The 22264-nt window shown below is 42.6% G+C and overlaps 1 protein-coding gene across 4 annotated transcripts in view; it reads left to right on the top strand.

Moving 5' to 3' along the window:
* Nucleotides 1–8231: 8231 nt before the first annotated feature.
* TNFRSF19 (TNF receptor superfamily member 19) overlaps nt 8232–22264 on the top strand; it is an 89847-nt gene continuing 75814 nt past the window's right edge. For 2 of the 4 annotated variants that reach the window (XM_038573476.1, XM_038573479.1), the window contains exon 1: nt 17200–17339. The gene's annotated coding sequence lies outside the window, so the exon portion shown is untranslated. Of the gene's footprint in view, nt 8710–17199; nt 17340–22264 lie in introns of those variants that run through there. The other 2 variants (XM_038573480.1, XM_038573477.1) reach the window with 2 other exon arrangements.

Here is a 22264-nt window from a genome sequence, read left to right as displayed (position 1 = left end):
GTGCCCGTCACCCATTCACTCCCACCCCCCGCCCTCCTCCCCTTCTACCACCCCTAGTTCGTTTCCCAGAGTTAGCAGTCTTTACGTTCTGTCTCCCTTTCTGATATTTCCCACACATTTCTTCTCCCTTCCCTTATTTTCCCTTTCACTATTATTTATATTCCCCAAATGAATGAGAACATATAATGTTTGTCCTTCTCCGACTGACTTACTTCACTCAGCATAATACCCTCCAGTTCCATCCACGTTGAAGCAAATGGTGGGTATTTGTCATTTCTAATAGCTGAGTAATATTCCATTGTATACATAAACCACATCTTCTTTATCCATTCATCTTTCGTTGGACACCGAGGCTCCTTCCACAGTTTGGCTATCGTGGCCATTGCTGCTAGAAGCATCGGGGTGCAGGTGTCCCGGCGTTTCATTGCATTTGTATCTTTGGGGTAAATCCCCAGCAGTGCAATTGCTGGGTCGTAGGGCAGGTATATTTTTAACTCTTTGAGGAACCTCCACACAGTTTTCCAGAGTGGCTGCACCAGTTCACATTCCCACCAACAGTGTAAGAGGGTTCCCTTTTCTCCGCATCCTCTCCAACATTTGTGGTTTCCTGCCTTGTTAATTTTCCCCATTCTCACTGGTGTGAGGTGGTATCTCATTGTGGTTTTGATTTGTATTTCCCTGATGGCAAGTGATGCAGAGCATTTTCTCATATGCATGTTGGCCATGTCTATGTCTTCCTCTGTGAGATTTCTGTTCATGTCTTTTGCCCATTTCATGATTGGATTGTTTGTTTCTTTGGTGTTGAGTTTAATAAGTTCTTTATAGATCTTGGAAACTAGCCCTTTGTCTGATATGTCATTTGCAAATATCTTCTCCCATTCTGTAGGTTGTCTTTGAGTTTTGTTGACTGTATCCTTTGCTGTGCAAAAGCTTCTTATCTTGATGAAGTCCCAATAGTTCATTTTTGCTTTTGTTTCTTTTGCCTTCGTGGATGTATCTTGCAAGAAGTTACTATGGCTGAGTTCAAAAAGGGTGTTGCCTGTGTTCTTCTCTAGGATTTTGATGGAATCTTGTCTCACATTTAGATCTTTCATCCATTTTGAGTTTATCTTTGTGTATGGTGAAAGAGAGTGGTCTAGTTTCATTCTTCTGCATGTGGATGTCCAATTTTCCCAGCACCATTTATTGAAGAGACTGTCTTTCTTCCAATGGATAGTCTTTCCTCCTTTATCGAATATTAGTTGCCCATAAAGTTCAGGGTCCACTTCTGGATTCTCTATTCTGTTCCACTGATCTATGTGTCTGTTTTTGTGCCAGTACCACACTGTCTTGATGACCACAGCTTTGTAGTACAACCTGAAATCTGGCATTGTGATGCCCCCAGATATGGTTTTCTTTTTTAAATTCCCCTGGCTATTCGGGGTCTTTTCTGATTCCACACAAATCTTAAAATAATTTGTTCTAACTCTCTGAAGAAAGTCCATGGTATTTTGATAGGGATTGCATTAAACGTGTATGTTGCCCTGGGTAACATTGACATTTTCACAATATTAATTCTGCCAATCCATGAGCATGGAATATTTTTCCATCTCTTTGTGTCTTCCTCAATTTCTTTCAGAAGTGTTCTATAGTTTTGAGGGTATAGATCCTTTACATCTTTGGTGAGGTTTATTCCTAGGTATCTTATGCTTTTGGGTGCAATTGTAAATGGGATTGACTCCTTAATTTCTCTTTCTTCAGTCTCATTGTTAGTGTATAGAAATGCCACTGAATTCTGGGCATTGATTTTGTATCCTGCCACGCTACCGAATTGCTGTATGAGTTCTAGCAATCTTGGGGTGGAGACTTTTGGGTTTTCTATGTAGAGTATCATGTCATCGGCGAAGAGGGAGAGTTTGACTTCTTCTTTGCCAATTTGAATGCCTTTAATGTCTTTTTGTTGTCTGATTGCTGAGGCTAGGACTTCCAGTACTATGTTGAATAGCAGTGGTGAGAGTGGACATCCCTGTCTTGTTCCTGATCTTAGGGGAAAGGCTCCCAGTGCTTCCCCATTGAGAATGATATTTGCTGTGGGCTTTTCATAGATGGCTTTTAAGATGTCGAGGAATGTTCTCTCTATCCCTACACTCTGAAGAGTTTTGATCAGGAATGGATGCTGTATTTTGTCAAATGCTTTCTCTGCATCCAATGAGAGGATCATATGGTTCTTGGTTTTTCTCTTACTGATATGATGAATCACATTGATTGTTTTACGGGTGTTGAACCAGCCTTGCGTCCCAGGGATAAATCCTACTTGGTCATGGTGAATAATTTTCTTAATGTACTGTTGGATCCTATTGGCCAGTATCTTGTTGAGAATTTTTGCATCCATGTTCATCAGGGATATTGGTCTGTAATTCTCCTTTTTGGTGGGGTCTTTGTCTGGCTTTGGAATTAAGGTGATGCTGGCTTCATAGAACGAATTTGGAAGTACTCCATCTCTTTCTATCTTTCCAAACAGCTTTAGGAGAATAGGTATGATTTCTTCTTTAAACGTTTGATAAAATTCCCCTGGGAAGCCATCTGGCCCTGGACTCTTGTGTCTTGGGAGGTTTTTGATGACTGCTTCAATTTCCTCCCTGGTTATTGGCCTGTTCAGGTTTTCTATTTCTTCCTGTTCCAGTTTTGGTAGTTTGTGGCTTTCCAGGAATGCGTCCATTTCTTCTAGATAGCCTAATTTATTGGCGTATAGCTGTTCATAATATGTTTTTAAAATCGTTTGAATTTCCTTGGTGTTGGTAGTGATCTCTCCTTTCTCATTCATGATTTTATTAATTTGAGTCTTCTCTCTCTTCTTTTAATAAGGCTGCCTAATGGTTTATCTATCTTATTAATTCTTTCAAAGAACCAACTCCTGGTTCTGTTGATCTGTTCCACAGTTCTTCTGGTCTCGATTTCGTTGAGTTCTGCTCGAATCTTTATTAACTCCCTTCTTCTCTTGGGTGTAGGATCTATTTGCTGTTTTTTCTCTAGCTCCTTTATGTGTAAGGTTAGCTTTTGTATTTGAGTTCTTTCCAGTTTTTGAATGGATGCTTGTATTGCGATGTATTTCCCCCTTAGGACTGCTTTTGCTGCATCCCAAAGATTTTGAACGGTTGTATCTTCATTCTCATTAGTTTCCATGAATCTTTTTAATTCTTCCTTAATTTCCTGGTTGACCCTTTTATCTTTTAGCAGGATGGTCCTTAACCTCCACGTGTTTGAGGTCCTTCCAATTTCTTGTTGTGATTTAGTTCTAATTTCAAGGCATTATGGTCCGAGAATATGCAGGGGACAATCCCAATCTTTTGGTATCGGTTCAGACCCGATTTGTGTCTCAATACGTGGTCTATTCTGGAGAAAGTTCCATGTGCGCTTGAGAAGAATGTGTATTCAGTTGAGTTTGGATGTAAAGTTCTGTAGATATCTGTGAAATCCATCTGGTCCAGTGTATCATTTAAAGCTCTCGTTTCTTTGGAGATGTTGTGCTTAGAAGACCTATCGAGTATAGAAAGAGCTAGATTGAAGTCACCAAGTATAAGTGTATTATTATCTAAGTATTTCTTCACTTTGGTTAATAATTGATTTATATATTTGGCAGCTCCCACATTCGGGGCATATATATTGAGGATTGTTAAGTCCTCTTGTTGAATAGATCCTTTAAGTATGAGATAGTGTCCCTCTTCATCTCTCACTACAGTCTTTGGGGTAAATTTTAGTTTATCTGATATAAGGATGGCTACCCCTGCTTTCTTTTGAGGACCATTCGAATGGTAAATGGTTCTCCAACCTTTTATTTTCAGGCTGTAGGTGTCCTTCTGTCTAAAATGAGTCTCTTGTAGACAGCAAATAGATGGGTCTTGCTTTTTTATCCAGTCTGAAACCCTGCGCCTTTTGATGGGGTCATTAAGCCTGTTCACATTCAGAGTTACTATTGAGAGATATGAGTTTAGTGTCATCATGATATCTATTCAGTCTTTGTTTTTGTGGACTGTTCCACTGAACTTCTTCTTAAAGGGGAATTTTAAGAGTCCCCCTTAAAATTTCTTGCAGAGCTGGTTTGGAGGTCACATATTCTTTTAGTTGCTGCCTGTCTTGGAAGCTCTTTATCTCTCCTTCCATTTTGAATGAGAGCCTTGCTGGATAAAGTATTCTTGGTTGCATGTTCTTCTCATTTAGGACCCTGAATATATCCTGCCAACCCTTTCTGGCCTGCCAGGTCTCTGTGGAGAGGTCTGCTGTTACCCTAATACTCCTCCCCATAAAAGTCAGGGATTTCTTGTCTCTTGCTGCTTTAAGGATCTTCTCCTTATCTTTGGAATTTGCAAGCTTCACAATTAAATGTCGAGGTGTTGAACGGTTTTTATTGATTTTAGGGGGGGATCTCTCTATTTCCTGGATCTGAATGCCTGTTTCCCTTCCCAGATTAGGAAAGTTTTCAGCTAGAATTTGTTCAAATACATATTCTGGCCCTCTGTCCCTTTCGGCGCCCTCGGGAACCCCAATTAAACGTAGGTTTTTCTTCCTCAGGCTGTCGTTTATTTCCCTTAATCTATCTTCATGGTCTTTTAATTGTTTGTCTCTTTTTTCCTCAGTTTCCCTCTTTGCTATCAACTTGTCTTCTAGGTCACTCACTCGTTCTTCCACCTCGTTAACCCTCGTCGTTAGGACTTCTAGTTTGGATTGCATCTCATTCAATTGATTTTTAATTTCTGCCTGATTAGCTCTAAATTCTGCAGTCATGAAGTCTCTTGAGTCCTTTATACTTTTTTCTAGAGCCACCAGTAGCTGTATAATAGTGCTTCTGAATTGGCTTTCTGACATTGAATTGTAATCCAGATTTTGTAACTCTGTGGGAGAGAGGACTGTTTCTGATTCTTTCTTTTGAGGTGAGGTTTTCCTTCTAGTCATTTTGCTCAGTGCAGAGTGGCCAAAAGCAAGTTGTATTGGGAAAAAGAGAAAAAGAGAGGAGAGAAAGAAGGAAAGAAAAGAGAAAGAGAAAAAAAAGGGAAGAAAAAGAAAAAAAAAACGAAAAAAAAAAGAAAAAGAGAAAGAAAAAGAAAGGAGAAAAAAAGGGGGTGGGGGAAGGAAACAAATCAAAAAGCAAAACAAAACAAAAACAAAAACAAACAAAAAAAGAACCACCGGGGAGTATCTTCTGATTCTGTGTACTTTAAGTCCCTTGGCTTCTCCTGGAAGTTGTCAGTCTAGCTGGTCTTCTGGGGGAGGGGCCTGTTGTGCTGATTCTCAGGTGTTAGCAGTTGGGGGAGCTGCTGTGCCCCTGCCTGGTGCAGGGCTCAGTGGGGGTTGTTTACCCCGTGAGGCCGCAGGAGGAACAGCCCCAGTGGCGGGGCAGCTCTGGAGCCCTGGATTCAGCTCCGGCAGGAACTCCGTCTGCAGGGCCTGGAGGCTCCGGGGCGGGGCCGCTGCTCTGCTCAGCTGGGGCAGGAGCGTCCTTGCTGTCCTGGGCCCTCCCGGCCTCTGCCTGTCCCGGGGGAGGCGGGATCCTGGGCTGTGTCCCGGCGCCCTGTGCTCCGGGGCCTGCGCTGGTGGATTCGCGCTCCCGGGCCGCGCAGCCCCTTCTGCGGAGCTGCCGCCCGAGCCCCTCCGAGCTGCTCCTGGAACCGCGCAGGCCCCTCTGCACGGAGCCTCTTCCTCTGCCCGAGCCCCTCCGAGCTGCTCCCGGGGCCGCGCAGCCCCCTCCGCGGAGCCGCCGCCCGAGCCCCCCGAGCTGCTCCGGGTCCCGCCGGTCCCGCCGGGTCCCGCCGTGCGCGCTGCAGCCCTTAGGGAGCTCGGCGCACTCTCCTGGGCGCGCAGTTGCTGTTACTGTCCCAGGGAACCCGAGGGCATCCTCGCCCTCCCGGGTCCTGCTCCACCTCCCTGGAGCCTCTTTCCGCCCGGGAAGGTCGGTGCAGCTCCTGCTCCTCCGGGACGGGGCTCTCCTGTCCTGGGGACACTCGCCCCGGCCTCAGCCCGGCTCCTCGCGGGGCCCCTCCCCCTTTGGAGGCCTTTGTTCCTTTATTTCTTTTTCCCGTCTTCCTACCGTGATAGATGCGCGAACTCTTCTCACTGTAGCATTCCAGCTGGTCTCTCTTTAAATCTCAGGCCGAACTCATAGATTTTCAGGATAATTTGAAGGTTTTCTAGGTAGTTTGGTGGAGACAGGTGATTTGGAGACCCTACTCTTCCGCCATCTTGCTCCTCCCCCCCCTCATTTGACTGGTTTTCATGGGAGTCCCTGCTGTAAGCTTCCAGGGAAACTGTAAGAATCCCTCACCTATTTTGGTGAGGGACTGTTGATGTCAAACTCTATCAAGACACTAGGATTACTTGCTGATGCAAAGACACTTACATAGCACTGAATTGTTATGACTTCATATGTCGGCACATGGGGAGACCTTACTCATGAGAGCAGGGTGATAGAATATGGATTTCATGCTAGTTGCAGGGCCGGATGACCTCCAGGAAGAAATGGGCATATGCCTACTTGGTAATATTTTGTACTGTTAAATATTCTCATTGTATTCCAAGAAGCCCTGGAAACGTCATACAGAGTCCAGGCATCACAGGATTTTTCCTGCTCCACTTTCAAGAAGTCATAAAGAATCACATCTGCACTTCAAATACTATCTGAGCTCTGTGCCTCTTTGAGAAATGATGCATGAGATCGAAAATTATAAAAGAAATGTTGAAAAGTAAATGTGACTATTTACACATTGCATATGCTGAGCTCATTAACTGTTCAAACCAGTATTTTGCTATTAAAATTTGTTTGGGATTCATAGAGCACGTTATAAACTACACTTTCAGGAAAATAATATTAGACAAAACAAATTAGGGAGGGAAGTTACATAAAGATGAAATTCTACTGTCTTCTCAGTTTTGCAAACATAATTTTAACTCTCCTTCCAGAAGTTGGCAAATCTCCATTATAAAATGGAAAATTTTCCTTCACTCTGTGAAAGAGTGGTCTCTAATTGAGAAATGCACCCTATCCTAGATTGTAATGAAAGTGAAATTTCTGGTTATCTGCTATTCCAATGAGTGCTAAAAATAAAATAATCTTATCGTATCTAATCTGCCAATGTTAAGGACCAGGTAAAAAAAAAAATCTAAATAATGTGCAACAGGTTTGATTTTAAATTATGGAGAATTAGACTAATGTAGTGATGCTTTATGAGTTACGAGTGCAAACTATGGATTTAGGAAAAACAGTCCTGAAGGTACATATGGCTTTGGGGTCAGCACAGGGCAAGTGCTTTCTCTACCTAACACTTTTTTTTGTGAATTTAAAAATGCTTAACAGGTGTTACTGAGTTATACCTATCAAAGGACTGCATATTGTTTTAAAACCTAGTTTTCAGAATCCCTGACGAAGACCAAGAGTAAGAGTTAAGTCTCTGGGGGATCCCTGGGTGGCGCAGCGGTTTGGCGCCTGCCTTTGGCCCGGGGCGCGGTCCTGGATATCCGGGATCGAATCCCACGTCAGGCTCCCGGTGCATGGAGCCTGCTTCTCCCTCTGCCTGTGTCTCTGCCTCTCTCTCTCACTGTGTGCCTATCATAAATAAATAAAAGTTAAAAAAAAAAAAAAAAAGAGTTAAGTCTCTGTCCAAAGACTGCTCCACTTAAGTCTCTAGGACAGAGACTTAAGTGAAAGGGTGGCAGATATCAGCCACTGATGAATTGTTGGTTATCTGCTGAATAATTACCTTCATTGAAACACCACTGTTTAGTTGACAGTCAACTTCTAATAATTTAAGTTGCAAGGAAAAGACAGCTTACTTTAAGATCCTTAAAGAGATGTCACATTTAAAACAAAGACACATTTTCAAAACATTACCCCCTCCATGTGTCAGAGCCCCTGGGTGTTTTCCAGAATGGTCTTATATTGCCATTTAACTACTCTGAATATTTGACACCCAGTCTTTGTGAAAAAGTGTGATTCTTATCAACGAAAAGGCAATTAAATGCTGTCATTTGGAACCCAGATGGATCAGGGATCTTATCACTCTCCAGCAATCGCTGTCCTTTCCAACTGGGAAACAGATAACAGAAACTGCACTGCGTGAGGCACAATAGCCTAACGTGATTAGAAATCAGGCCGACTCTGGCTTCTCTGGAGCTGTACTCCCCCACAGGCTGAATTATAGCTCTCCTACCAGTCCCACGGCGCTGAATGATGTCATGGGATCTGCAGTTCAGCGAGATGAAAGGGATAAAGCAGAACCCGCTGGCACTAGGCAAAGCTTCCAACACACAATCCCCAACACAGCTTGGGAACCGAAAAAAGCTACAGATCCAGCCACTCAGCCCAAGCTTGGGGGAGCCACCGGTATTGCCTGGTTGCAGAGGGGAAGGGGAAAAAAAAAAAAAAAAAAGGAAAACAACGTGATCCATGTTAAACAAAAGAATTTGTGGACTAGGAGGCGGGAGGGTGACTACCTGCCGAAAGGGAACTTTCTGATATCCGTGCATATATATAAACTTAGTCGTGCCTTTCATGTTCTGCAACTGATCACCGATCAGATTACGGGCATTTCATCTCCCTGCTCGTCTGCCTTTGATCTGCATGGTTAATTTTATTTTCCTGGATTTGAAGTTTCGTCTGGGCTTGTGCTGACATACATTTTTGGGAAGGTAGAAGCATTTGGCATAGAAGTGCTGCCAAGGAGAAACTAAGTTGCCGAAAGGGTGAGTACTGGAAAGAGTTCAGCACGTTGCAGGTACAGCACTTTCTGTTTTGTGTAGCTTTCACTTGACTTTTCCTGTGTGTTCTAAGAAAAAGATGGCTTTAATCAATTAAAAGCAGGCATTTCTCTACTTGAATACTACATTATGTTATATGAATGTGTCCGAGCAAGGAGGATTCTCATTGCAAAAGGGTTTGCAATCTGTCATGCAAATTTTACTTGGAAGTGAGTTGTTCAAACAGGAAAAAACAGAACGCTAACTTTAGCATACAACCCGCCTTCAGAGCCTGAGATCTGTAAGCTGTAATTGCTCTAAGTATTTACAGGTTGCTTTATTTAGTAAACAGCCAGTGGAACTTTACTGGCTGCCAATGCTTTCCTTGTTTTCTTATATAAAAGAGTATAGTGCATCTCTGGCAATACTGTGCCTTTCATTTATTTATTCTCTCACCCCCAAGATGTAAACCTATCAAATACATTTCCTTGTGCAGTTTGCATCCTCAAGGGAATCACTGAAAAGGCATTCAAGTATGATTAAAGCCTTTTATGTGTAAAACTGAAGAATTTTAAAACAGGGAGGGTAAAGTTGTGCCAAGTTTGGTTAAAAAATTCTCTAGTGATTTTCAGTAACCTTTGGAAATAGCACAAGCCTTATTTACAGAAACATTCACGACATTAGTATTCCTAAATTAACATTTACTTTAAATTTATAGTGACAGCTGTTGTAAGTTAAAATTTGCCAGCTGTTTATGAAAACTGAGTAATCAATAGTTACTAGGCTGTATATAGTTTTTAGTCACATTTTCACTTTAGTTTACACTCAACTTGGCAAAGCCAAAATATATATCGTGGTGTCTAATTTGAAAGTTCAGTGGTTTGGGTTTTTTTTTTTTTTTTTGTCAGTTCAATAATCTCACGCACACGCGCACGCGCACACACACACACACACAGAGAAATTTTTACACTGAAATGCAAGAATTTAAATACAGTGCAAAAGTAAGAGCTCCACATTCACATTAGTTCACTTTAGTTTCTAGTCCTAAGTTTATTTGGGTAGAATAATTATCATCACAATGGTCTGTTTTATGCTAGCTGAACCACAAAGAAATTATAAGTGATAAGACTAGTTATCCTTTAGTCTGAAATTCTGATGAAACAGGAAAGGTCTAATGAGCCTCATTTCGAATGTAATTAATTTTTCAGAGCCAATTAATTTAATCACTTTCTAAACTTTCCTCCAGATATTAGAAGGATGGTAATTAGCACTGTTTGCTTAATTTTAAAACTTTGGTAGCTGTTAAGTGGAGATTATTTAAAATCGTACAAGACGACTATATTTTAGAAATGTGTCAGTAAGAATTTAATCTGAAAGATGTAACTTGTTTTTAGTCATGCCAGGAGAGGCATTTAATTTTTTGTTCTACTGACAATGTGTAGCAAAGCATGTCCAAAATATCCTGGGGTATCTGTTTAGGTTGATTCTTATATTTGTTTGCTTAAAAAATCCTCTTTAAATCACAAAAGCAGTATTAATGTTCACATTCCAATAAAGAAAACTAAGCTTTTAAAGTAATGAGTGGAGAAGATGCCTGAAGAAATAACATGCTTAGGAACTTGATAATTTAGTTTAGCTTTGAGATTTATAAAAATGTTAAACCATTGTTTATTCTGCTACTAGGCTCATTTTAACAGCTACAAGTTCTCCTCGGCACAAAACAAAAGGGAGAATTAGCAATTATCTGATTAATTTAGGCTTTGTAGAAAACTAGCTTGGGCAAGTCAAGTCCTTGAAAATCCACTTCAGTGTCTGAATTAATTCAATTAATTGTTTACTTCTTGTGTCTTGGTTGAGAAATGAAGCAGATTGTGTTTGATTTTCAAAGAAAGGTGGCCCTTACCGAATGTACAGGTAGAGTCTCAAAAAGGCATTTCTTAATTAATTGCCACACAGTGATCTGGATGGTGACTTAAGAAGCTATACTCCATAATACTTCTATGAAGGAAACCCTTATGTCATATTTTTCAAAGCACTCTCCTATCTATTGCTTCAATGGCAGCTTTGTTACTGTAGAAGTTCCAAGTCTTCAAAAGACTTTTATTTCTGGTCCTGATTCTGTCACCGAGTCGCTATGCGACCTTAAGAGAGTCACTTCACTACTCAGTTTTCTCATGTGTGAAATGAGGGAGTCGACTCTATCATTGTGAAAGAAGCAGGGTGGAATTTTTAGAGCCATTTTACAGATGAGAAAACTGAGATTAGGGAAAGGTTGCCTTGACTACCCTAACCAAGGTCGCTTGGCTGGTTTTTCAAGTCCTAATCCAATGTTCTTTCTAGTTCACCATGCATAGTCTTGCATAGTCTGTTTTCTAACAACTGCACAACAGAACAAATGTACCATGTAGCTGAACAGAGAACAATGTTAGTTCAAAAGATAAAGATGGCTGCTCCCTATTGGAACACACACACACACACACACACACACACACACACATATTTTGTTTGTTTCCATGATAGATATGTCAATCAACTGGATTAGTCTGGTTGTCTTCCAGCTGTTCTCTTCACTTCTATATTTCTAAGCAGTCTAAACTCAATTATTGCTGCACATAATGTATCAGAAGGACTAAAATGGTTTATACCAAATATTAATGTATCAACGCAATGTGGAGTTATACACGTTTGTGTGTGTCTGCCTGTGTATTTGTATCTATACAAGTGTGGCATTATATAGGCACATTTTTTGTGTTTTCAAGGAATTCATGTTATCTTAGAAGATGTCAGTGGGTCCCTGATAAGTTTAATAATTAATGAAAGGTTGTTATTCATCGAGGGAGATTCCCAGTGGGATTTTTATGAGATTTCACTTTATAAATTTCATATGATTCTCTCTTGAGATGTGTTTCATACTACATTTGATTATGTTAAGAATCCTTGAATGTATTTCCATTAACTCTTTATGTTTCTTTTTTCCCTGAGGGGGGAAAAATGTTTCTTGTGAATAAATTTAATTTGTGGACTATAAATTTTGAACAGACAGTACTCTTAAAGCTAAATCGCTATCCCTCATGTCTTATCATCCTCATAAAGGTTTCATTTGAGGCTTTACAGATTATTATTCAGTAACAATCACTAATATTTATTAATTCACTAATTATTAATTCACTTATACTTATTGAATACTTGTATGTCAGGCACTCTCACAATGGTTTTTAAAAGACTATCTAATTTAAATTTACAATCACTGTCATCTGCATCATACAGATGAGGAAAGTGATTCTCAGAGAGGTTAAAAAACATACGTAAGATCACAAGGCTAATTAAGTGGCAGCTCTAGAATGTATCTGATTTCAAATCTTGGGTTCTTTTGTTCTAGGGCTAGGTAGTCAATTCTTTCCATTACAAGAATTACATAGAGCCCAACTTAACTGTTAGCAAACATTACAAACAAAATCTTGGCCAAAAAAAGCGTTCTGTACTTTTTCTTTCTTTTGATATATTTTATGAGAACTATTAGAAATTTTTGATAGAGTTTTCCATCAGTTAGCTATAAAGGAGTTTAAGACATAAAGCATTCTTCTTCTGCTTTGCAACTAGACAGAGATCAATAATTGGCCATTGGCTTGGTCAGATTTTCTTCTCTATGATGGCAGAGCCAGTCCAAGGAACCCTGGAAAAATTAATAATTTGGTGCCCTTTGAAAGAATGATTCTTTATAATTTTGTCAGCCCAATTTACAAAAACGGGCAATGAAAAAGGGGGCAGAAGGAAGCTACCTGATGGCTGTGCTTAATTTCCCCTCTATGTCACAAGCTTTGGCCTGTGGAGTTGTTTCTCAAACCCCTCCTCTTGCTGGAATGACAACTCAGAAGGTACCAAGTCTCCCATCCTTAGATGGAGAGGTGTTAAACCACTATCCAGGGTGAGTTCAATTTACTCTTTGCTGAAAAGGGGGAGGAGGAGGGAGAGATAAGGCTTTCCACTGACCTTATCAAGCCATTCCCTCCAGCATCAAGAACTCTCTGCAAGAGGAGTTCTGACAAGAACAGCTTTCTCCATGTTAAGCCACATGCAGAGGAGTCTGCCTTTAGATTTAGAGGAGTCAAGGGCTCATTTCTTCTCTCATTAGACATGTGAAGTCTAGCTAATGGGGGTGTCATGAATTCACAAAGATCAGTGCAGGTGCTACAACTTATAACAACTTTGCTCTATAAATGTCATGAGTTTGACATTACATAAACTAAATAACTTCCTTGGCCTTTTCATGTATATTGGTCTATGCACTAATGGTATGGTGAAGATTATATTAAGATTCAGGGAGACTAGATTTTGATTCCAGCTTTATTATTAACTTGGTGTGTGACCTTGAGCAAGTCACTCAATGTCTGGCCCCAATCATACACTGATAGTCTAGAATTGGCTGCAATGGGTGTTGGGGTTTACTTAAATAGCTGTATCTTGGTTATTTTCTCCCTTATTTTCTTAAATGTATTTGACAAACTTGATTAATATTTGAGATCCTCATTCCCATTTATTAATTCACTCAACAAATTTTAATGAATACCTGCTATGCACCAGGCATTGTGGATTGACAGACAAAATTCAATACTCTCATATAGCATGCATTCTGTTATATTTTCCCAGAGAATAGAGATTTACACTAGAAATTATTAGAAAGCCAACCAATTTTTCTTAAATTTTGCTTCTAGTGAGCTGACTTATCACTGAAACTATTTTTTTTTCACAAGGGCCAATGTCCCACGTTTATTTACATATGAAGTGTTTATTTGTTTTTTATTTTTTATTTTTTTAAATTTTTATTTATTTATGATAGTCACACACACACACACACACACAGAGAGAGAGAGAGAGAGAGAGAGGCGGAGACACAGGCAGAGGGAGAAGCAGGATCCATGCACCGGGAGCCCGACGTGGGATTCGATCCCGGGTCTCCAGGATCGTGCCCTGGGCCAAAGGCAGGCGCCAAACCGCTGCGCCACCCAGGGATCGCCACATATGAAGTGTTTAATACATGAAACTATTTTAAAAAGAAGTCCTATTACTTCATTAGTTCAATTTGCAGGGGGAAACATCCTAAACAAATGCACTTTGTATCAGCCTAGATATTGCTAAAACTAGCTTCAAGGAAACCAACCCTTAATATAATCTTAAAAACAGCAACTCTATGAAGATCCTCATGGCAATTTGGCCTTTCCTGTAAAAACTTCAATATATTAATGATATTCAGTGTTTGGAAGGGAGAAAAAAAATGCTTGCAGCTCTAAGCATCAGCCTCATTCTCAGTGAGCCTAGGAATCACATAATTCTTTTTGTACTTCCACTGACACTCAGTTGTGTGTCTGGGTTCTCATTCAGATACTGGAAGAGAGTATCTGAATGAGTGTGGTAAAGTGGGGAGTATTTATTTAACTTAACTGGCCTGTTCTTTAGAGAATAAGATGCATATACTAGCCAGAGTGCTGAGGTTCAATGCTATTTGTCCCCACTGTCAAGTATCATTTCAATGATCATTTATCTACTGACACTGGGCATTTGATGCCCTACAGAAGATGTCCTGCTACTAATAATGGCTGCCATTTAGTGAGCATTTACTATGAGTCAGACATGGTGCTAAGTGCTTTAAATACCTTATTTTATAATAACCACAAATGAATCAACACATTTTATGGATGACAAAAATGGAAATTGAAGGAGGTGAAGTTCCTTTTCCAAGGGTATCCAACTAGTGAATGGCAAATTGTCATCCAAGACCAGATAATCCAGTGCCAAGGCCCATGAGTGTTAAAAATAATGTCTCTCTCCGTAGTCAACTAATAGGTTAACTGGGCAGATCAATCAAATACACATGAAATGATGCAAGAACTAATGGACTAAATAATGTCTTACTGCCTCTAAGTACAAAAGGAGGCCAGGAAATAAAAGAGCACTTGGCTGAAGTCAAAGAGGTAGTTCCTGAGCTGGCATATTAAATTCCACTGAGAAAACATTTATTGAACATTTGCTTGGGTGTTTGATATTATCAGAGATACAAGTTTGAACAAAATATATCCCTTCTCTGAAAGCATTTTTAACTCCTTAGGGAAGAAAGCTAAGTCATAGACACTTAGGACTCGAGGGAGATGTGGCAAGTACTATTATGGTAGTAAGAAGTTCACAAATCTTGGATAGACTCATAAGAGTTGTGGCTTTTAGGCTGGTTCTTAAATAGGAGTAAGGTAAGTAGGTAAGGAGCCAGAGCAGTAAGGGAAGTAGGTGAGTATAAAGAAGAAGCTCAGCAAAGGGAAGGGGAAATTCAGGGCACATTTGAGGCAAGGCATGCAGACCAGTTTGGCCAGAATATAAAGTGTATGGCATCTTTGAATGTTAATTTAAGGAGTATGAAAGCCATTTTTTACAATGAGGAACCTCTTGTAAATCTTTTAATTGGACAGTGCCGGTGATGGAAGCCCAGAGAAAGCAGGTCTGCTGGACAGACCAGCAAGGACAAAGATTGACCAGCTGTGGCAATATTCAGATGACAGGTAGGGAGGGCCTGTACCATGGTGGAGGGAGTGAGACCAAGAGAAAAAGATGAAGAAAGGGTGAGTGTAGTTAAATCTCACAAAGGAAGAAGCAATAATTCAGGTGAACAAAGACACTGAGTGCTCCGTGCTCTAGACTCTGAGATAGTAAGAAAATAAGATGTGTCTTCAGATGATTGAAGTCTAAGGTAGGAAGGGAGCTCAGACGAACAGATAACCTCAATATAATGACAAGCATGTTAACTGCAGTACATGCAGCAGTACTAGTAACAGCACAGATAGGCTAGGGAAACTCTTTTCTTCTTTCCCTATAAATATGGCAGACTGCTCTGCATGTGGCTTAACAAAGGAACAGGCAGGCTGGGCAGCCACCCATGATGCCAGGCAAGGCTGTCCAAGTACTAGGGACAGTTAGCAGGATGGAGAAAGCTGTTCTTGTCAGAACTCCCCTTGCAGAGAGTGGTTGCTGCTGGAGGGAATGGTTTGATAAAGTCATTGGAAAGCCCCACCTACCGACCTCACCTCTCCCTCCTTCTCCCTTTTCATTAAAGAGCAAATTGTACTCACCACAGATGGTGGTGAACTTGCTTTCAATCTAAGGTTGAGAGACTTGCCTTGAGGTTTAAATAAGATAGTGCGTATTATTTGTAAATTCTTTACAGAGAAGTTGTTACTGGGGTTTATGTTCTGGCTGTGTTAGATTTGAAGTAGATATCCTTGAGATATGACGCTTGGGAATCATATTTTTTAATGTATGTTCACAAGAACCTGGTCTAGAACTATGGCTTCTCAAGACCAAAGATGCGCTATCGGAAATTAACTAGAGCAACTCATTCATTTATTTATTCAACAAATATTTATTGAGGGACTACAATGGGGTTTGGGGTGTAGTAAGGAAACATAGGCTGTGGTTCCACCCAAAGAGTCGTGCAGTTGTGTCAGGAAAACAAAACCAACACACGAGAAATGGATGCCTCTTTGTACTGGAGTCATGCACAGTATCTTGAGTTTGAAGGAACTTTTGCCTTTTATTTACTTATTGGACAGATGAAATAATAATTGCTTACATTTCTATAGCATTCTACTGCTGCAAAGGTCATATATATATATATATATATATATATATATATATATATATATATGATTCTTTTACTCCTTCCAGCAAATTTGCAAACTGGGTACCGCTAGCTCCGTTTCATAGATGCACCAACTAAAGTTCCTGAGTTTCAGCACCTTACACAAAGCAATAGTAAAGGTATGGAGCCTGGGCACTGTGCTCCCCCACAGGCCAGCGGCTTTGAGTTTATCCAGCGACCCTATGGGTTGGGTTGGGTTAGCGCCGGCGTGCAGGAGGTGGACACAGGCGGATACCAGGATTCACGGTGTAAAACTGACCACTAGAGGTTTCTGTCCGCGGGTGGGGGGAGCGCGCCTTGAGTGAGTATCTGCTGGAAAAACGCGTCAATGAATGAATGAGACGGTTACTGATGAGCGAGGTCATCACGATTTGGATCCACCTGGGCAAACGTGCCGCATCGTTTTCTGGGTACACAGGGAACGGGCAAAAGCAGGTGCTGGGGAGAGGGTGAGCCGGCAAAGAAAGGCGCAAAGATCTCGGGGAAAGTACGTCCAGGGTAGCAACGAAGGCTGTCTCCCGTCGCCGAAGGAGTTCCCCTAACAGACGAGCTCTTCTGGTGTCGGCGTCCCGGTCTCCCCAGGCCCTGCGCAGTCACCGGCTCCCGCAGCCGCAGGGGGCGCGCCTCCCGCGCGTCGGACCGGAGCGGGGAGAGCCCGACCCGCCGAGCCGAGGCTGCCCGGCGCGGGGGGCGGGGCCGGGCCCCGGGGGGCGGGGCTCCGGTGGACGGCTCCCCTACTGGGTGGGGCTACGGGTGGGCGGGGCCCGGGAGGCGGCACCGTTGCCGGGCTACGGGAGGGCGCTGAGCGCGCGGCGCGGGGAGCGCTCGGCCAGCGCGGTGAGAGGACCCGGTCCCTGCTGCGCACCCGGTGCGCGCCCGCGGCTCGTTCCACGCGGCCTGGCCCTGCGGGGAGCACGGGGAGCGGGGGCGGCGGAGCCTCCCGGTGGCCGGGCAGGTAGGTGCCCCGCTCCTCCGGGGCTACGCGGCCGTGCCTCACCCGCACCCTGGGTGGACCCCGAGGAAGGGCAGCGCGGAGGAGGCGGCTGCCCAACGGGGAGGGTCGCTTGGAGAAGGCTGCTCCCGTGCAGGGGGGCGGGGTGGGGGCGAGCGGGCCGTGCGGGACCAAGCGCCCCCCGGCAGGGGTGACAGCGGGAGAGGAGGGCTGCCGAGGGAGGAGGCGCCCGAGATGGAGCCGAGGCTGGAGGGACGCGGGAGGATGAACGCCTCCGGCCTCAGTCGGCGATGGCAGTGATGGGACTTAGTCTTCCAGGCCAGGATCTTGTAAATAGAAAACCTGCGTGTGCAGTAGACGTTTGTGAGTGTGTAAATAAACCCGTGTGAGGCGTGCCGCCGGCCGGGAAGGGCGGCGCTGCGAGGTCGGTGGGTCCGGGCACCTCGCGGCCTCGGCGCCCCTGTGGACTCCCGCTCCCCGGGGCAGGCGTGCGCAGGCCCAGGCTGCCCACCCGCGGGAGCTGCGGGGGTGCGGGGTGCCGGGGTGCTGGGCTGCGGGGCTGCTGGGCTGGGGGGCTGCGGGGGCTGCGGGGGTGTGGGGGTGCGGGGGGGTGCTGGGCTGCGGGGCGGCGGGGGGTGCGGGGGGGTGGGGGGTGCGGGGGTGCTGGGCTGTGGGGGTTTGGGGCTGTGGGGGTTTGGGGCTGCAGGGGTGCTGGGCTGCGGGGGTGCTGGGCTGGGGGGCTGCGGGGGATGCGGGGGTGTGGGGGTGCGGGGGGGTGCTGGGCTGCGGGGCGGCGGGGGGTGCGGGGGGGTGGGGGTGCGGGGGTGCTGGGCTGTGGGGGTTCGGGGCTGTGGGGGTGCGGGGCTGCAGGGGTGCTGGGCTGCGGGGGTTCTGGGCTGCGGGGCGGCGGGGGGTGCGGGGGTGCTGGACTGCGGGGGTGCTGGGCTGGGGGGATGCGGGGGATGAGGGGGTGTGGGGGTGCTGGGCTGCTGGGCTGCGGGGGTGCTGGGCTGTGGGGCTGCGGGGCTGCAGGGGTACTGGGCTGCGGGGGTGCTGGGCTGCGGGGCGGCGGGGGGTGCGGGGCTGTGGGGGTGCGGGGCTGCAGGGGTGCTGGGCTGCGGGGCTGCTGGGCTGCAGGGGTGTGGAGCGGCGGGGGGTGCCGGAGTGTGGGTTACGGGGGCGGGGCACGAAACTGCGGGGGTGCGGGGCTGCGGAGGTACCAGTGTGCGGGAGGTGCGGGGGTGTGGGGCAGAGAGCACTGGCAGGGCTCAGAGGTGGTCCGGAAACACAGCATTCTGAGGAAAAGAACACTTGGCAAATAAAAGCACTGTTAGTACAATGATGGGTAGAGCGTGGTAGGTTAGGGAGAAAGGTCAGTGTTCTCAGGACTGGTCCAGGTTCTGATGCCATTTCGTGGAATAGAAATTTACTAATACACTCTTGAAGGTGAAATTTGGAAGGCTTAAAATTCAAGGATGATCTCTTTGGATGGCAGCCAACTATTCATCAAATGTACATTTAAGAAATCCATGTCACCTTTTGCATTTTCATTAAAGGACTCAATCTGCAAACAGAACCATAAGCCTCGGTCAGTGTTGTTTAATTGAAAGAATTGAACTCAAAATATCAATGAAGGCTTACTTTTTACTCCACTGACAGTTATTCTTTACTAGAAGACAATTTCTTCACATAAACAGGAAACAGTTATTGTTAAGCATGACTTATGCAAACAGAAAATTTTAATATGCTGTTATTTCATGATCAGATACTTCTCTTCAAAAGGGAGGATTATATTGCATTAGTTCAGGATTTACTCAGTATGTTTTCTGTTGTGCAGTTTCTCCTTAGGCATTTGTGCCAATGCTACTTTCATGTAGTTTACGTATGTATACATATATATATATATTTTTATTTCAAGCACTGCTTATTCTCTAATTTGAAGATCAGTAACTTAAAGGGGGTGAGAATTGAGTCCGACTGTAGAAGAAAGTGTTTGACATTAATTATTATTCACAGAGATATGGGTACTTAAAAAGAATTTATCTTTGAGTGATATTTATCAAGTTGCTCTGAAAATAATGCAAAACATAGAAATGCAATTTCATTGTGAAAATATTACTTGACATCAATATGTAAAACATTATTGTGAGCTGTGTAAGTTATTTTTTAACCTATGAAAATGTCTTATACCATCTACTTTATTACTGAGGCCACACGACCTTATTGACTTGAGAATTTTTCCATGGTAAGTGTTAGTATTTTCTAGGATGTTGATGGAAGTTATCTGTCCCTTTGATGAGACTGTCTTTTAAATGAGCCCCAGGCTGCATCTTGAATTTGAAGTTAAGGACATGTGAAGACTTTTTACACACTTGAAATTGCAGTGTTAAAGTACCTTTCCTGTCTAGAAACTTGAAAAAAGGAACACAGCTAATATATAAGTAGCCATAAGAAGCTTTTCAAAAGAACAGAAAATGACTTTTTTTTAATTTCAGATAATCATGAGCTTTCATTTATACCTACCTGCCACACATACGAATGGAAAATGAATGGAGACATGTAACTGTCACATGCTGTCCTTATTATGTTAGTTTAATTTACTAGTTATAGCTCTAGTACATAACTCTAGGGCATGTTGGGGACTTTTGAAACATAAGTGAGGAAGCCTGCTAACACTCATGATGAGAATTTGATTCTCCTTTTTCACCTATTTAGATCTTTGAAGCTTAATCCAATCCCCTGTGACTACTTCCATCATTCAAAAAATTAACACAACACAAAAAAACTGCAGGCGTCTTGAACATCTGAAAAATAGCAAGTCCTTTTAAATCTGATGAGTCAGTATTTAAAGTCAAAGATTTAAAATTCGGAAAAAGGCTAACATGCCCTATCTGTGTTGACTACAGGTTGAATGAGAAGGCCCACCTTGGATAATGTACACTCCAAATAAATAGACAGCTGCTTATGTGATAAGAGAGCCAGGAACAGTTCAACAGTGAAGTACATTTGTCTCGTGGCAGCTGATTATTAAACGTTCATAGCCTCTTTAAAGTAACTTTCTAGATGAAGAAAAAGAACAGTAAAGCAGTATGAACGCAATTTCTTTTCATGATTTACAGGTTAAGCAGTGAGTTCATTCATCCTATTTTATCCGTCTAAAATGTTTACATTTAAAAGTAAGATGTTTAAACAGTATTGAGCTATCTTTTAGTCCACACATCACAGAATATGTACCTTTTAAACTGAAGTTTAAAACCTGGGTTTTAAAAAGGGAACAAGCACCCATCAGCAATTAGATAAAACAAAGGAACTTGTATATCTAAAGATTAAATATTATGTAGCCACTCTTCAGTAGGCATGGAAAGGGCTAATAAGAGGAAATCTAAAAGAATGGACACTACTTAGACTGGGAAAGAGGACTTCAGATGTTTCAAAGAGAAGTTTTGGAATTGATCCAGACTTCTAAAATAAAAATTTAAACAGCTGTGTTTTAGAAATGGTTATGCACAGTTCTCTTAAGATACACTGTGTCGGTATTGGAGGTCCCCATGGTCCTTGATGCTACAGTTGTTCTACTTGTATTTTGAGATAGAGAAATATTTATGAATTGGGTGGGGGGTGGTGCCTGGGTTCAATATGCTATATTTTGAGAATACTGACAGTGATTTTCTGAAGGAACACAAGGATGGTAGAGAACCCAAGGTTGATAGAATCTACAATCCAGAGAAACAAAAAGAATTAGTATCCAAAAACGCTATGCTAGGTTAAGTTCTTAAAAAAAAAAAAATTATTCTAGAAGCTTGACAGTGGCCCCTAATGTTTTTGAACTTTGAGGGAATTGAAGATATTGTGTTTGGCAACAGAACATTGTAAAGCTTGTAGAGTTTTTTAGCAGAAAATATTTCATGATTTGAAAAAGGGAAATCTTTCTCATTCTGCAGCCAACAACAATATGTATGTGCTTATTACTGCATGCCTTTGTGAGCTTCCTAGGCTACAAAAGAGGCTGCCAACTCTATGATGTAGGAAGAATGATTTTCAGAACATAATGAAATTGAAGGCTAAGATAGAGGAAGGCTAGAGGGCAGGGGTTATTGTCCTGTTTGGAAATGGCAGTACCCTAAATTTCTAACTAGCTTTTTATTCTCTCAGCATAGGGAATGGACATTATTTCTAAGCCATTTATGATTATGTTCCACCATTAAAATGTAAAAGACTATATGTATAGCACTGGCTTTATTTCAATGCTGATTTTATAAATTGTAAGCCTGCCAGTTTACTTTAATGTTGATTTTTTAAAAAAAATATTTCAGTTTATTGCATATTGGAAAAATGTATGAATTGACTGTAGCTTTATTACATAGTGGTAATACAGTTTTAGGAGATGAAAACTGTTACCTATTGCATGCACTGTATGTTGGACAATAAATCAAGTAACTTTAAAAGGTTGAAAAAGTGAAGAAATTAATTTATTCTGAAAAAGTATCCAGATTATTTGAATTATTCTGAAATTCATGTATTTTGGTCATTTATAAGATAAAAAATAAAATTATTCTCAGAAAGTTTACTGAATTAAGGGGCGCCTGGGTGGCTCAGTTAGTTAACCATCCAACTCTTGATTGCAGCTCAGGTCTTGATCTCAGAGTTGTGAGTTCAAGCCCCACATTGGACTCCATGCTGGGTATGGAGCCTATTTAAAAAAAAAAAAAAAAAAGAAGAAGGAAAGAAAGGTTACTGAATTGTTAAAAGTTGAAAAACAAATACTAGATTCTTATTTAGTGATCTTTGTTATATTATAGCACTATATTCAAGAACTGGGATTCTGGGGATCCCTGGGTGGGCAGTGGTTTAGCGCCTGCCTTTGGCCCAGGGCGCGATCCTGGAGACCTGGGATCAAATCCCACCGTCAGGCTCCCGGTGCATGGAGC

Source organism: Canis lupus, chromosome 25 (genome assembly GCF_011100685.1).
Source record: "Canis lupus familiaris isolate Mischka breed German Shepherd chromosome 25, alternate assembly UU_Cfam_GSD_1.0, whole genome shotgun sequence".
Lineage (NCBI taxonomy): Eukaryota > Metazoa > Chordata > Mammalia > Carnivora > Canidae > Canis > Canis lupus.
This window is presented reverse-complemented; position numbering and strand designations above follow the sequence as displayed.